General features: G+C 44.0%; 1 protein-coding gene across 2 annotated transcripts in view; it reads right to left on the bottom strand.

Moving 5' to 3' along the window:
- Positions 1-15,888, bottom strand: part of MAP2K6 (mitogen-activated protein kinase kinase 6) — a 113,118-nt gene that overhangs the window by 44,326 nt on the left and 52,904 nt on the right. The window lies entirely within an intron of this gene.

The following is a 15,888-nucleotide window of genomic DNA, read 5'->3' as shown; positions in this document are numbered from 1 at the left end:
ATTTCCCCTGATAGTCTAAAGCAAACACGAAAAAATAGATCAGAAAACAGGCTCTGTGTTGGGTCCCATGCTAGTAACAACCTTCTCAGAAGGAGAGAAGGCCCGTGTGCTCCGACGGACCTCGACAAGCTTGGCCCTCTTGTTGGTACGATCCGCAGAGGGTAAGCCTCATGGGCTTGAGCATTTGCAGCGCTGTATTACATCAGCCCCGTGCCACACCCGTGCTTGTTTTCTCTGAAAATGTAGCCCCACCACACACATATATTTGCAAAAATTCATCTTAAACCAAAGCTGGGTCATTATAATCCTGGCCGGGAGCAAAAATGGCACCAGAAGACAAAAACCTTGCCAAGAGTTAGCAAACATTTCCCAGGCCGCAGAAGTGTTCGCTAGCTTTGACCGTCCCGAAAATGATGGGGTACACAAGACCTCTTGCTCAGTACCCACGCAGACAGGCTGGGCACAAAGAGCTTCTCTCATGTGCCTTATTACATAAAACAGAAAAGATGGTGCTCTGGTGCCAACCCAAACAGCCAGAGAATCCCACAGGGTGAACAGAAGGTGGCATCATGAGGATATGCTGATGACTATTTGTCAGCTTGGCTGGGAGGTCGGGTGCGGGGGGAGAGTGATGATGAGGGTTTATGATTATTGCTGCAGCTTTACAAAAGGATGACATTGCTTCCGGGGCCAAATTTAATTTCCAAATCTGTTTCCCAATGTGAATGGGATTTCCAGCCAAGTCACCGGCAACCTGGCTGCCCTCTCCTTAATACTTGCATCTAGGCTTAAGTCCCAGGGGTAGCCGGCACCGAAATCGGGAGAGGAGTGTCATTAGATGTTATTAAACTGCGATGATCAGATGCAAAGCAACTAACGGAGCAGGGCCGAGGGGAAGGAGTGCAGGGAGAAAGCTGGCTTCGCCAGAGCGAGAGGACACAGGTGCTTCCGTCCACCCCCCGCAACCACTGGATCTCACCCACCACTGAGACTCCAGTGAGCATGCCAACGTTCTGCAGAATGACATAACATTTAGAGAAAGAAAGCTGACCAGCTCAGGTTAAAACGGGCGGTGGTTTTGATTTCAAGGAGGGAGATGGATTTCCTGGGACCTTGCCTTTATCTTTGTGCTGCTTCTGCCTAGAAGGTTCTAGCCCTCTTGCAGACAGGAACCCAAACTTCCATTTCTAGCTCTTCTATCACACGCCCCCGCAGAACCCTCCCAGACCTTCCCGAGCACTCCTTCCGGGTCATGGTCCACACCTCCAGCTTACACATTCCAGCATCTCACATAGAATGTGAACTCAATGCACTTTACTGAGCCTCTGACATTTTAGTTTAAAAGGTCCACCCTGTCCCTGTTGGTGGGGGTGCAGAAAGGTGCAGCCAATCTGGAAGACAGATTGAAGGTTCCTCAAAAACCTAAAAATAGAACTACCCTACCATCCAGGAGTTGCACTACTGAGTATTTACCTAAAGAATACAAAAACACTGGGGCATCTGGGTGGCTCAGTTGGTTAAGCATCTGCCTTCGGCTCAGGTCATGATCCTAGGATCCCGGGATTGAGTCCCACATCGGGCTCCTTGCTCAGCGGGGAGCCTGCTTCTCCCTCTACCTGCCACTTCCCCTGCTTGTGCTCTCTCTGACAAATAAATAAAAGGAAGCTGACTCCCCGTTGAGCAGGGAGCCCAATGCGGGGCTCGATCCCAAGACCCTGGGATCATGACCTGAGCCAAAGGCAGCCGCCCAACTGACTGAGCCACCCAGGCATCCCTAGACCTCATTTTAAATCCCAGCTGTGCCCCTAACTAACACGGTGAGCTTCAAAATGTTTCTTAAACCCAGTTTCTGCACCTGCTAATGGGAGATGAGAGACTTGGGTCATTGAGAGGCTCAGCTTGCACAATATGTGTGAAGACATCTAGGAGGGTCCCACATATAACAGGTGCTCAATACGTACTAGTTTCTTTTCTCCCTTCCATGTTTGTGCTTCTATTTTTTTAAAATATGAGCTAAACAGAATGTTCCCTGTATGGGCAACTTATTTCTTCAGATGTCCTCCTCTCTTCTTCCTCTCTTATGTTATTAATGTTAAAATTACATTTCTCAAACATCTCATCGATTTGGAACCATATTCTCTTGGTTCCCACTGACCATGGGAACAATTTCAGCTCCCCAGACTCAGGATCTCTGGGAGTGAGGCCTCCGAATCATATCTTTCTTTATGAAGGACTTCTTTTTTGAGAGCAGTTTTCAGTTCACAGCAAAACTGAAGGGAAGGTACAGAGATTTCCCCTATCCCCCCGGCCCCCACACATGCATAGTCTCCCCATTATCAACATCCCCCAGCAGAGTGGTGCGTTTGTTACAATTGATGAATTTACTGATGCATCATTATCACCCCCAAAGCCCATAATTTACAATGGGCTTCACTCCCGGTATTGTACATTCTATGGGTTTGGACAAATGTATACTGACATATATGATATATACAGACATGTCTGGATATCATTTTAGCCTCACACGGAGCATTTGCACTGTCCTAAAACCCCTCTGTGCTCTGCCTATTCCTCCTCCCCTCTCCCCAACCCCTAGCAACCACTGATATCTTTTTACCATCTCCACACTTTTGCCTTTTCCAGAACATCATATAATTGGAATCATACCAACTGGCTTCTTTCACATAGTGATATTCCTTTAAGGTTCTTCCATGTCTTTTCACAGCTTAATAGCAAATTTCTTTTTAGCACTGAATAATATTCCATTGATTGAATGTGCCACAGTTCATTAATCCGTTCATCTACTGACAGGCATCTTGCTGCTTCCAAGTTTTGGCAACTATGAATAAAACTCCTATGAACATATGTGTGCAGGTAAAGTAACGTGTCTCCTTTTTCACCACTTCTTTCTCTATGATGACAAGGTCACTTTCCGCCCAGTTCCTGGTACTTCCCCCCACCACCACCACCACCAATCAGTTCTTTGTGGCTAGGAAGAAATTCCAAATGAGGCTCCTCACATGGCTATCTCTATCTTTGAGCTGAAACTGTTAATAATTCACCAAAGTAGACGCTGCAAGGAGCAAAAAGGTCATCAAGCTACAAATTCTGCTTTGAAAGGGTCAGGGGATAAGAAAAACCAGTTCCTGTAATATCAGAGTAGATGTGATATACACTACAAATACCGCATCATGAATACACAGGAGGTTCAAAGCAGAAGAGGGAAATGAAAAAGGAAAATGATCTCATAGGGGAAGTATTTTAGGTGGTCCTTTGATCACTGGTAGGATTTAAGGGTACATGAGGATTGATTAGACCCTTAGGTCTTCTTTTTCCATATTTAAATGTTTCCATTATACATTTTTTTAAAAATAATGGGTAGGATTTTGACAACCAGAACATGGAAATGCAACAGTGAGATTCTAAGCAGAATAAGGATGAGCTCCCAGGGGTGGTGAGAAGGCATTGTGGTCTATTCAAAGAAACTGCGAGTTGTCTACTTTAGACAAAGTGAAGGATGGTAGTAGAGAGAAAGCTGAAAGCATAGATGAGAGCCAACGACTGAAAGACCAAAGCTTTAAATTTTTAAATAATTTCATAATAATCTATTTTTTTGTTTTTTTATTTTATTTTATTATGTTATGTTAGTCACCATACATCATTAGTTTTTTATATAATTTCAGATTTAAGAAAAGGAGTTCTCTGTGTTGTTCAGTTGAGGAGGTCATGTCGTCCACATTTCAAAAAAAATCATGTAACAAGATGAATCTAATATCTGCAGAATATTCTGAAAGTGTGGTACACACGCACACACACACACACCCATATTACACACCTTGGCATTTTAAGCTTCCAGGTCTTTGCTCGCGTTTTCCCTAGAATGCTGCCATCAGCTGTCTCTACTGGTCAACTTTAACACAGCTCAAGCATGTTCTCCTCCAGGGAGCCTTCCATAAAAACACGCAGAATAAATGTTCCTCGTCTGTATGGTTACAGTAGTCTGAACATATCTTTAATGGCTCCCTTCCTAAACCGATCGACCCAACCCATCTGCTCACCCATGGCTTGCTCTTCAAGGCCATCCGCCATGTCCCACCCATGCACGGGACAAGCGCTACACCCAAGAAGTAAGAGGCAGTGACCACAGCCATCTGACTGATAAATACGCTGCTTAAACTTTATGGAGGCAAAACCCCTAGGCTCTGGTAATTTACTGGATTAGAGGTGCAGAAGATCAGAAGATAAGCAGTAATAGTCGTAATCATAATAGTGGTGGCCGCAGTAATAGTAGTAGTAATTTAGCTTTTCCACATCTACATGAAATTAAGTGAAAGAGGAAAGTCAGGCCCAGTGGGGTGGGCGGTGGGGAGAAGGCAGAACAGGAGTTCCAAAGCAGACGTGTTAAATACAAGATGTGGGGGGGAACAGATTTCAGGCAGATGAATGGAGCTTGGCGGGGGGGGGGGGGGGGGGGGGGGGGGGGGGGGGCAGGAATATGCAGATCTGGTGACAAACAGAAGTAGAGTTGAATGAGAGGCAGAGGCAGGAAAACAACAAGAGCAAAAGAATGGAAGGCAGTCAAGGCAAGAACATTTTGACAGAATGAGACGTAAATGAAGAATCAGTGAAAGACACAAAGAATTGCTGGACGTGTCAAAGGGGAATCAGCCAGCCTGTTCAGGGCAGCACCATCAACTCACCCAGAAATGGTCCTATTTTCGAAGAATGAAAGCACTCCAAAGACTCTTACAGCTTCATGGGATTGAAGCTCTTTTTTTTTTTTTTTTTTTTTTTTTTAGACCGGGTCGAGCTGAACTCTGTTTTGTCATATTAACAATTTGACGCTGACTCTGTGTTCTTGAAAGAACCTAAAAGCAAATCACAGCCAATGCTCTTTATTTGTGGTCTGGGCCCAGAGTGAAGGTAGGAGGCGGGCAGTGGTTAGGTGGGGAATCCCCACTGTCTGCGCTCATCTTCCTCATTTCTGTGCTGCTTCATTCATGAGTCTTTATTGAAAGGAAACGTACTCATACGGGTGTTAAATCAAATACCGCTTTAAAATATGGCAACAGGTTGCTAAGAAATTTAGCGGTGTGTTTGATCTTTTCAAAATGGTGGACTAAATTTTAGTTTAGATTTAAAATTAGCACTCCCATTTTAGAGATAAATACTGAAATGTCTCCAAAGGAAATAATAGGATTGTAGGGTTTGTTCAAAAGAATATGGTGGAGGGGATTTGGGGGGTGGAGATATAGATGAAATTAGATTAGCCATGAGTTGGTACCTGTCAAAACTGAGTGATGGATACATGGTGGCTCATTGTACCATGTACCTTTGAATTTGTTTGAAATTTTCCAAAATATAAAGATTTTCTTAAATCGCTACGAATTACAGAAAACTCTCCCTTAATACTTACAACAGAGGGATAGTGAGTAAGAGGGTTGCATTTTTTGTCTTGGGAGAAGTGGATTATTTTTCCTCCCTGGTCCAAAGTCACACTTTTAATAGCACTGCGATCACCTCCCTTCTAGCCAAGAAAAACTACAGAGGAGTAACCGGGATTCTACCAAGCTGCATGAAGACTAAGAGATGCAAAGAAATACAGAGGAGAGTTCTTCATCTATATAACCCTTCTTAGTGTTACCAGTGTAGAATCTATCCTGCCTCTCTCCCAATTTCACCCCATTTCTCCTGTTGAGCTACATTCTACCATGATGCCATTGACCCATGAGGCAATGTACACCTTAAAAAGAGGCCTCTGAAATTCTTCTCTGTAAGGATGTGTTTCATCACCTTACATAATGCCCTTTTTTACTCTTAGAAAAAAAATGTGTGTCATCAATAATTGGAAGAGTTGGCTTCTCCCATATAACCGATCAGTCTTTGCCTGTGGATGATGTGAATGTTTTTCTTCATGTTTCCTTCCTTAGCTTGATGGCTAAAAAGCTAGGGCCAAACTGGACTCATATTCATATTCATGTCCGAGTATTTTTTGTCTGTGTCTTTAATAATATTTTATGATGGAACATCTTAAATACATGAGAAAGTAAACAAGACAGTTATAATCAATCCACATGAACCCATTCCCCAGGTTCAACAAATATCAACTCATGGCCAATTTTGTTTCATCTATAGCCACCCACTCTCCCAGACATCAAATCATATCATCCATAAATATTTTAACAAATACCTTCAAAAGAAATTGACTATTTTTTAAAAAGATTTTATTTACTTATTTATTTGAGAGAGAGAGAGAGAGCATGAGCAGGGGGAGGGGAAAGAGCAAAGGGGAAGAGACAGAGAATCTCAAGCAGACTCTGTGCTGAGTGCAGAGCCTGACATGGGGCTCAACCCCACGACGACCCTGAGATCATGACCTGAGCTGAAACCATGAGTCAGACACCCAACTGATTGTGCCACCCAGCCCCAGAAATTAACTATTTAAAAAAAACATAACCACAACAGCATTATTACATGTAAACAAATAAGTAATTTCTTAATATCTACTCAGTGTTCAAAATTCTAATGGTCTCATAAATATCTCAAATATTTTTAAATTATAATGTGTTTGAATCAGGATCAGAATTAGGTCTATGTTTTATGATTGCTTGATAAAGTTTCTTGTACCTCTCTTCATCTATAAGCTCTCTGTCCATTTCTTACTGTCTGCCCCTCCCTCTGCATGAAATTGTTTTGTCGAAGAAATCTGGTCATTTGTTCTATAAAGTTTCCCACTGGATTCTGCCAATCATATCCCCTATTGATACACACACTCCTCTGTAAGTTAGAGCTTGATCAGATTCAAACAAAATTTTTCATCTCTGTCAATTTGATAAGTAAACAAGAGTACTTCATTGTTTTTAGTCACATTTTAAAAATATTTAATAAAGCTCAGCATTTTTATATGTCTACTGACACCTGTATTTTTCTACGAACTGCCTATTCAAAATATTTGTTCATTTTTATATTATTATTGCTGTTGTTGTTTTGTTTTATTTGTTTTTTTTTATTTTTTTTAAGATTTTATTCATTTATTTGACAGACAGAGAGCACAAGCAGGGGGAGCGGCAGGCAGAGGGAGGGGGAGGGGAGAAGCAGGCTCCCCGCTAAGCAGGGAGCCCGATGCAGTGCTGGATCCCAGGACCCTGAGATCACGACCTGAGCCGAAATCAAGAGTCAGACACTTAACCAACTGAGCCACCCAAGTGCCCCATACACCTTTTTAATACGTACACCTCTTATGTAAGTTCATTGGCTTTCCATCTCAAAATTTAATTAAATATGAGTCATTGCAGACATCTTCACTTGATCCTGACTTTAAGAAAAGACTTTCAGGGGAGCCTGGCTGGCTCAGCTGGTGGAGCACGTGACTCTTGATCTCAGGGTTGTGAGTTCAAGCCCCACATTGGGTATGGAGCATTCTTAAAATAAAACTTAAAAGTTTTATAAAACAAGAAAAAGAAAACTTTCCAGCCTTCCACTTTAAAAGAATTATGCTGGGTTTAGATTCAGTTTGGTAGAAGAAGCATATAACTATTCACATTTTAGTGAGTGAAGTAGGCTAATAATGGTTCCCAAGATGTGCCCATATCCTAATCCTTGGCACCTGTGAATGTTACCATAGTAACGATTTTGCAGATGTGATTAAATTAAGGATCTTGAGATAAGGAGATTATCTTGGATTATCCAGCTGGGCACTACACGCCATCAGAAGTGCCCTTATAACAAAGATGAAAGGGGAGGTTAGACTCACCCAGAGAAGATGGAGGCAGAGCCTGGAGTAAGGGAGGCACAGGCTGAGGGGTGCTGAGGAATGTGGAAGCTCCCAGAAGCTACATGAGGCAAGGAAAGGATTCTCTCCCAGAGTCTCTGGAGGGAGCCTGCCCTGCCCACACCTTGATTTCAGACTTTTGGCCTTCAGAAGTGTGACAGAATAGATTTCTACTGTTTTAAGCAACTAAGCTTGCACTAATTTGTTACAGCAGCTATAAGAAACTGATACAGTGAATTATTAGAAATGGACACTGAGGGGCACCTGGGTGGCTCATTCGATTGGACATCAGACTCTTGGTTTCGGCTCAGGTCCTGATCATCAGGCTCTGTGCTGAGCATGGAGTCTACTTAAGATTCTTTCTCCTCTCCCTCTTCCCCTCCCCCTGCTCACACTCGAGCTCGTGCTCTCTCTCTCTCTATCTCAAATAAATAAATAAATTTTTTTTTTAAAAAAAGAGAAAGAAATGGATACTGAATTTTATCAAATTATCTCTCAAAACTTATCCAGTGTCTCTCCCACCATACCCATGCTGCCACACTCTCTACCAAATATATTTCTCACTTTTCCCTTTTTCCTTTCTTTTATCCCTTCATTTTCACTCCTTTCATTTCCTTCTCAACTGCTTCTGTCACTGAGCTTCCAGAGCATCCTGTGATCCTACAATGCCACTAGTGATAGAAACACCTAGAAGGTCTTCACCAGATGATAAAAGGGGGCAAAACAAGCAACACTGAGAAGTTAACTGCAAACTAGAAGAAATGGGTATGGGGAGATGGAGCCATCCTCCTCCTTGGTGGATGCCCTTTGCTGGAACAAAAAAGGAGTAGATGCTGACCTCCTTCCAGTTCTTTCTAATTCAGTGACATCTCAGAGGAAAACTAAGAAATGCAGCTCTTTCCCCAGGCCTGTGGCACATTCTGGAATCCTTATGCCCCCTGCCAACTAGAAACAAGAAGGTAAAGACACCATGGCCATTGTATCAAAACGCTACGGCAGGATCCTTCACCTTGACACTCCAATCCTCCAGCCTGAAAAAGCTCAGTATAATCCTCTGCACCATGGTTGTTTCTGCAGTATCTAGTCACCTTCTTTCCAGGGAGGCTGGATGGTTCTTGAGAGTCATGTTTTGCAAACCACAGCCTGGCCAAAGACCGTGGTGGGCTCTGCCTTTTGGTCTGCCCCGTACTCTCGCGGCTTAGCGCATCTCCCACTGGTGACACTCCAGATGCGAGGTTCATGACAGGCGATTAAAAAACAAAGACCAATAACTTCGAGAAAACCACAACATTTAAGTGTGATTTTCCAAGAAAAGAATGCTAATGTACAAAAGCAAACAACTTAATTTCAAAGCAGAGTTCTTTATGCAAATCTACTCATACTTCAATCCTAAAGATTTCAGATCCTGTGGGGCCCTGAGGTAAAATTCCACAGTCCTATAGAAAGACTTAGGCCCTCCCTTTTTCTACTCCTGGATAAACCACTGTCACCTTAATTAACAAGTATTGCTTCAGGCAGTGCTATAAGTCAGGCTGTCAAAAGCCGTGGAGTTCTCTAGTCTCGGGTAGTAAGTCTAGAAATCATTCCGGGCAGTCACCTTGAAACATGTAAATTAGTTAATCTCCAAGACTCAGCACCAAAAAAAAGTATATAAATTCCTTACTGCACCAGGGGAATGTTCCACCTACTTATGTGATCAGAAACGTGAATCAAAAGTGTAAATTAAATACGCTTTGTGGGGGCGCCTGGGTGGCTCAGTCAGTTGAGCGTCTGCCTTCCGCTCAGGTCATGATCACAGGGTCCTGGGATCAAGTCCCCCCCTCCTCCCGTGTCCAGCTCCCTGCTCAGCAGGGAGTCTGCTTGTCTCTCTCTCCCTCTGCCCCTCCCCCCTACTTGTGCTCGCATACACTCTCTCAAATAAATAAATAAAATCTTTAAAAATTAAAATAAATAAATACATACATAAATACATACATACATACATACATACACTCTGTGATGTCTTATACACACTGTTACCGAGGCAATTTCCCTAAGCTGGCTTCAATGGCTCACCAAAACTATGAGGAGATGATTTGAAATGATCCCTGGATAGACTAATTTTATAAAACTTTAAGCCAGAGATTCTTATTGGATTGACTTCAATTGAATATTATTGATGGCAATTCTCACAAGCCTTGATTATTGGAAAGCAGTGAGAAGGACTGGGGGACGTGCTTGTCCAACCAAGTTATATAGGGTTCCGTTGGAAAACACCTCCACATGACCCTGTAAAAAGGAGACCAAGTAGGAAGGGACCCAGCATAGCGCTCACTGGCTGTAAAACCTTGAGAAGGTATTTATCCAAGCCTCAACGCTAAAATGGGAATATCAGTATCTACCTTGGTGAATAACACAAGCTAAGCAACACATAGTGCCAGTGGATATAAACAAAGTGTTGGATACATGGACGCTGAAAATTGTCAGGTCAAGCTACTGCTGTTTTTGGCCGGTGCATCCTTATTAACAAGTAGCTGCTCATGAGAATAATAAAAGCAACTAATACTTATTGAGAAGTTATTATACGCAAGGCACGGTGCTCAGCCTTGCACATAAACTCTTAACATAATGATCGCTACAACTGCATGGGATAAATACTACTTCTTCCATCTCAAGGGCCCTGCCCAGATACATGGAGCTTTACAGACGTGAGCAGTCAGCTTTCACATATAATATAACAGTATTCAGTCCTTTGATTGCAATGACTTCTCATCACAGGTCTATTTCCACTAGCTCGTAGAAGGATTATTGCTGACCTCTGTCCAAGCTATATATAAAATCTGGGCTCTGGAAGTAAAAGTTCTGGGTTAAATCCTCCGTGCAGCTTTTCTACCCCTATGCCCGGCCATCTTGAGATAACAAACGCAGGTTATAAAGCTGTTTACCGGGAATTACTGTGACATGACCTAAGATCTATCAGGAGATCAATACTCAATTGAAAAGCTATATTGCCATGAACTTTGTCCAAGATATTCCACTGTAACCTTTCCGCACTTGCGTTCCCCTGATTCTAAGATGGAAAACATTCCATCAGTAAAACTAGCTGATGTTCTCATTAAATGGTATTTGGAGGAGCACGCCACCAGTTTCACCCATGATGTCATCAAGTTTTCTACTATGTGATAGCTCTGTGCTATGTCTGTAAACTAGCCCCCCTTCCCTAAGGGGCTTCTGATAAAACTGATAAGCCTATCTCCTACCTGACATGAATTACTCAGCAGGACAGTAATGGTCACGTGACTATTTGAAACTGGTCATTGTGGCTTCTGTTTGCAAAATCCTGTCTTGGCGACACTTGGCCTGTGGGGTGACACTCCCTTTTCAATACAAAAAAATGGGGGGGGGGGGACTCTCTTAGTCCATTAATGGATTCCTCGATGGGCTCATCCTGACGGTAATCTCAGCCTGATGTTTCTCCCATTTTACCAGAAGATTCACCAGTCCCGGCTGGACTAAACACTCAAGGTCACAGGGACCCTTAAATCTGACTATAGGTCAGAAGCCTTAACACTCAAAATAAAATAAATGCACAAAACCGAATATATCCCAACGACTATGGCGGGGGCATTTTCTGTGAAGGAAAAACTCCTGGGGCACCTGGGTGGCTCAGATTGTTAACTGTCTGCCTTGGGCTCAGGTCATGATCCCAGGGTCCTGGGCTCGAGTCCCACACTGGGCTCCCAGCTCAGTGGGGAGTCTGCTTCTTCCTCTCCCTCTGCCTCTCCCCCTGCTTGTGCTGTCTTTCTGTTTCTCTCTCTCTCAAATGAATAAATGAAATCTTAAAAAAAAAAAAAAGAACTCCTGGCTTACTTACTAAGGTAAAGATCATACTTTTTCTCCAGGAAACTGCCCCCTCCTCCACTGCCTAACAAATAAACCTACCAACCAACGAGGCCTGACACCAAAGCATATTCTCATTGCATCTGGCCTCGTAACCAGAATTAGAGTCCACTTGGGATTGTTGGGTCTCTAGCCAATGCCTGGGAAAACCATTTGGAAAATCCGCTTCCCACCTAGCTGAAACTTCATCTCTCTCTCCCATCCCTAACTGCTCTAGGTAGATGTCCTAGACCTCATGCTAGCACAGGACTCCCAACTTTGTAACCTCAATCTCTTCATCAAAAGGACACATCAATGAAAACAGGAAAATACACAGACTTTGCAAAAAAAAAAAAAAAGTTAACTGTGGGGGTAAAAAAAAACCACATAGTATATTGAGGAAGAAATAAGGATCTAAGGAAAGTTTTGGAGTTTGGGGTTTTTGTGCATTTATTACTGCTTTCTAAATAGGATGGGAATTTTGAGCAGCTGTCTAGCTGAGAAAAGAAGCCAATGGGGAAGGGACAAAGAGGCCAGAGAAGTACACAGAAATGATGGGGCAAAACTCTTGGCAGACAGTGTGGGATCGATGGCACGGTGAAGAAGCCTGGACTCAGAGAAAGGAGTGGAGGGTCTCTCTTTAGGACAAGAAGGAAGAAGGGCATAAAAAGTGACAACGAAGAGAAAATTCAATGCAAAGGCAAGTTGAGAGAGGCACTCCGTATTGACGTAAAACAGGGTGTTCTGCCAAGATTTCCCATGGGGTCCTCGGAAGCACGGAGCCAAGAAACATTAGAAACAGCCAGAATAGGTCAGCAAAGGAGTTCCTGTCGTTTCAAATGAAACTTTACCACATACTCTTGCAGTATATAAGTTCCTGAGGAAGCAGCTAATGAGAAACATAAGGGAAAATTCCAAAAGGCAACTCAACTATGTCAAGCTAAAGTAGGTGTGATCTAAAACTTCCTTCTTTCCTCTAAGAACCTCCTCCATTCCAGAGCTGCTCATCATTAAAATGTGGAAACACACGAGTCAGATGTGGTTCTCAGCTCAAGAACCATCCATGAGTCTCAAAGGTCACACATGTGAGGATGGGATGCATTTCATTCTTCTAGAAAATTCAGGGAGTTTGCTACCAAAGAGCTTGAATGCTTCACCTCCAGAGCTGCAAAGCCCAAAGTCTAAAACTCTGATCCCTGACACTACCTTTGCCCTCCAGATTTCATTACAACAGCTTTATTGAGATACAATTCACACCCACAATTCTGTCTATTCAGATTGTACAATTCAATGGTTTCGAGCACACTCGCAGACTTGTGCAACCATCGCCACCACCATTTTCATAACATTTTCGTCACCCGCAAAAGAAACATCATACCCATTAGCCATCCCGGTCTCTTTTCCTCCAATATCGTCCCTCCCTCTGGTCCTCAGCAACCACCAGCCGAAACTCTGTCCCTGTACATTTTCCTATTCTTGACACTTTGTGTAAGTGACATCATACAATACGCTGCATCCTCCTTTTGTGCCAAAGACTCTGTTCTCTGAAGTTAAATGCATTACTACTTCTCCCAATTGTCTCAAGATCCAAGAGCTGTGGGGCCAAAAGCTTTGCTCTCTGAAAAGCTGAAACTAGGACCGTCCCAGGGGGTAAGGCTGTGCAATGAGTCCTGTTCTCCCTGTGTGCCAAGTTGCAAACAGGTTGGGGCTGGTGGGAAGAACGGAATGTCCCATGACAAAGAGGAGGGGCGCAGAGGGGGGAAGGCAGCAGGACGAGCTGCCACGGTGTTTCACGTGCTGGGGAACGAAAGTGAAAGAGCATGTAGGAGCAGGGAGGAGAAATGCAAAATCCTGGGAAATGACACTAAGTTCTTTAGAGCGCTTCGCTTTCGAGAATATAAACCCCGTGAATGGCTGGACTATCTTTTCAAAACTCTGTGTTTCTTAAATTTTATAAACGAGTAAGAAAACATTCAACCTGGGAATATCAGGTTAACTCTCCAAATCCTCCTGTTTCAGGGGAAGAGCAAAGAGCCAAGCGTGTGTACAGCCAAGGGGGTATTATAGAAAGTAAAAGCACATTCCCCGGGCTTAGCTCCCCAAATATGACCACTGTACGTCAAAACCTGTTACATAAAGCTCCAAGAAACTGTTCAAATTCTATGGTGGCACTGAAATTCTGCTGTATTTAGGACTGCCCGGAAAAAGCAGGCCATTAACTGGGGGGGGCTCAGTGCTTTTTTACATATAAAATAAATAGCGTTGGTTATGGTATTACCTCTCTTTCCACATGGAATGCAACCTGCTCTGGATATCCTGGCAGAGGCTGTCGGCACCGGCAACGCCAAGCTTCCCTCTGAGTATTTACACGACCACATTTATTTTTCAGTGAACTGAACACTTTTACGAGCACAAGCTGAAACACAGCCTGCTCTGACCTTGGGAGAAAAATGGAGGCACATGCATTCAACATGTATCTCAGCTCAAAACCCTTCCCAGAGTCTCGATACTCAGAGCTTAAGAAAACTCCCTTCTGGGGCGCCTGGGTGTCTCAGTCGGTCAAGCATCTGCCTTCGGCTCAGGTCATGATCCTGGGGCCCTGGGATCAAGCCCCAAGTCGGGCTCCCAGCTCAGAGGGGAGTCTGCTTCTCCCTCTCCCTCTGCTCCTCCCCCACCCCATCGTGCACGCTCTCTCTCTCTCTCGCTATCTCAAATAAATAAATAAAATATTTTTTTAAAAAAGAGAGAGAAAAAGAAAGAAAGAAAGAAAGAAAGAAAGAAAGAAAGAAAGAAAGAAAGAAAGAAAGAAAGAAAGAAAAACTCCCCTCGGTGGTAGCTGAGTAGCAGGCCAACTGATGCCTCCCAGCTGGTGCTCACATAACAGGGGCGAGTATCTTACCCAAGGGGCCACAGAGGCTACTGATGCCACCAAAAAAGGAAACTGAAGAGATATACACACAGCACATTCATTCATTCATTCATCCTCTCCCCAAATATTTACTCAGTACCTACTACGCATCAGCACTGAGCTATGCCCTCAAAGTAACACAGTAATTAGAGCTAGCCCCCAACTCTGGTCCATCCCCACCCTCCTCCAGTATCTCTTCTGGAATGACTAAGCTACACTGCAATATTCCCACAGGCTGCAGGAAGGACAGGGCAATGGTTACTTCCTAGTGGCCTAAATGAGCCTGGGTGGTAGGGACAGGAGAAAGTCGGGGGGCCCCTGCAGTTAATTCCCAATCTTTTTCTTTTTTTAAGATTGTATTTATTTATTTATTTATCTCTTTGTCAAAGCGAGTGACAGAGAGCACGCACAAGCAGGGGAAGTGGCAGGCAAAGGGAGAGGGAGAAGCAGGTTCCCCACTGAGCGAGGAGCCCGACACGGGGCTCCATCCCAGGACCCTGGGATCATGACCTGAGCCGAAGGCAGACGCTTAACCAACTGAGCCACCCAGGAATCCCTAATTCCCAATCTTTGAGGAAGTTTGTCTATGCCTCCTTCCTGCCAACCAAGTATAATTCAAATTACTCTCTCTCCATATTAGCCCTCTCTCCATATTACTGCATGTTTTTATTTTAAGAGTGATCAAATTTTTGGATGCCTGGGTGGCTCAGTCGGTTAAGCGTCTGGCATTCAAGAGCCTCCCCCAGTTGTACTATCTATTACTTCCACCTCTAAGACGTAACTAAGAGACAGCCAAACAGGGACGCCAGGGTGGTTCACTGGGTTGAGCGCCTGCCTTCGGCTCAGGTCCTGATCCCAGGGTCCTGGGATCGACCCCCACATCGGGCTCCCTGCTCGGCAGGGAGACTGCTTCTCCCTCTCTCGCTCCCCCTGCTTGTGCTCTCGCTCTCTGGCAAATAAATAAATAAAATCTTAAAAAAAAGAGAGAGAGAGAGAGAGAGATAGTGGAAGAGAAGTTCCTTCTCTTTCCTTGAACACACCTAACCCTGGTCTCGACTCTGTCTCTGGCCCTGCTGCGCCCCCTGCGCAGTGCACACACACAGTGAGTTCTTCAGCCTGCATTTTGGCCCAATAACTTCTTCCTAGATACTCATCCCCCACCTCCCATCTCCTTCCCTTCCCTTCTACCCATAAGACGAGAAAGTTATCTGCGCATCTACTGCTCTGGACGGTCAGGTGGGTAGGTCACTAACATTTATTCCAGGCCCAAAGCAAGGAATTCAACAGATATCATCCTCCGCTAACCCTTCCGAACGCAAAATGAGTTGTTATCCTTGTGCAGAGGAGAAAC

The sequence above is a fragment of the Halichoerus grypus genome, chromosome 2 (genome assembly GCF_964656455.1).
Source record: "Halichoerus grypus chromosome 2, mHalGry1.hap1.1, whole genome shotgun sequence".
Taxonomy (NCBI): domain Eukaryota; kingdom Metazoa; phylum Chordata; class Mammalia; order Carnivora; family Phocidae; genus Halichoerus; species Halichoerus grypus.
This window is presented reverse-complemented; position numbering and strand designations above follow the sequence as displayed.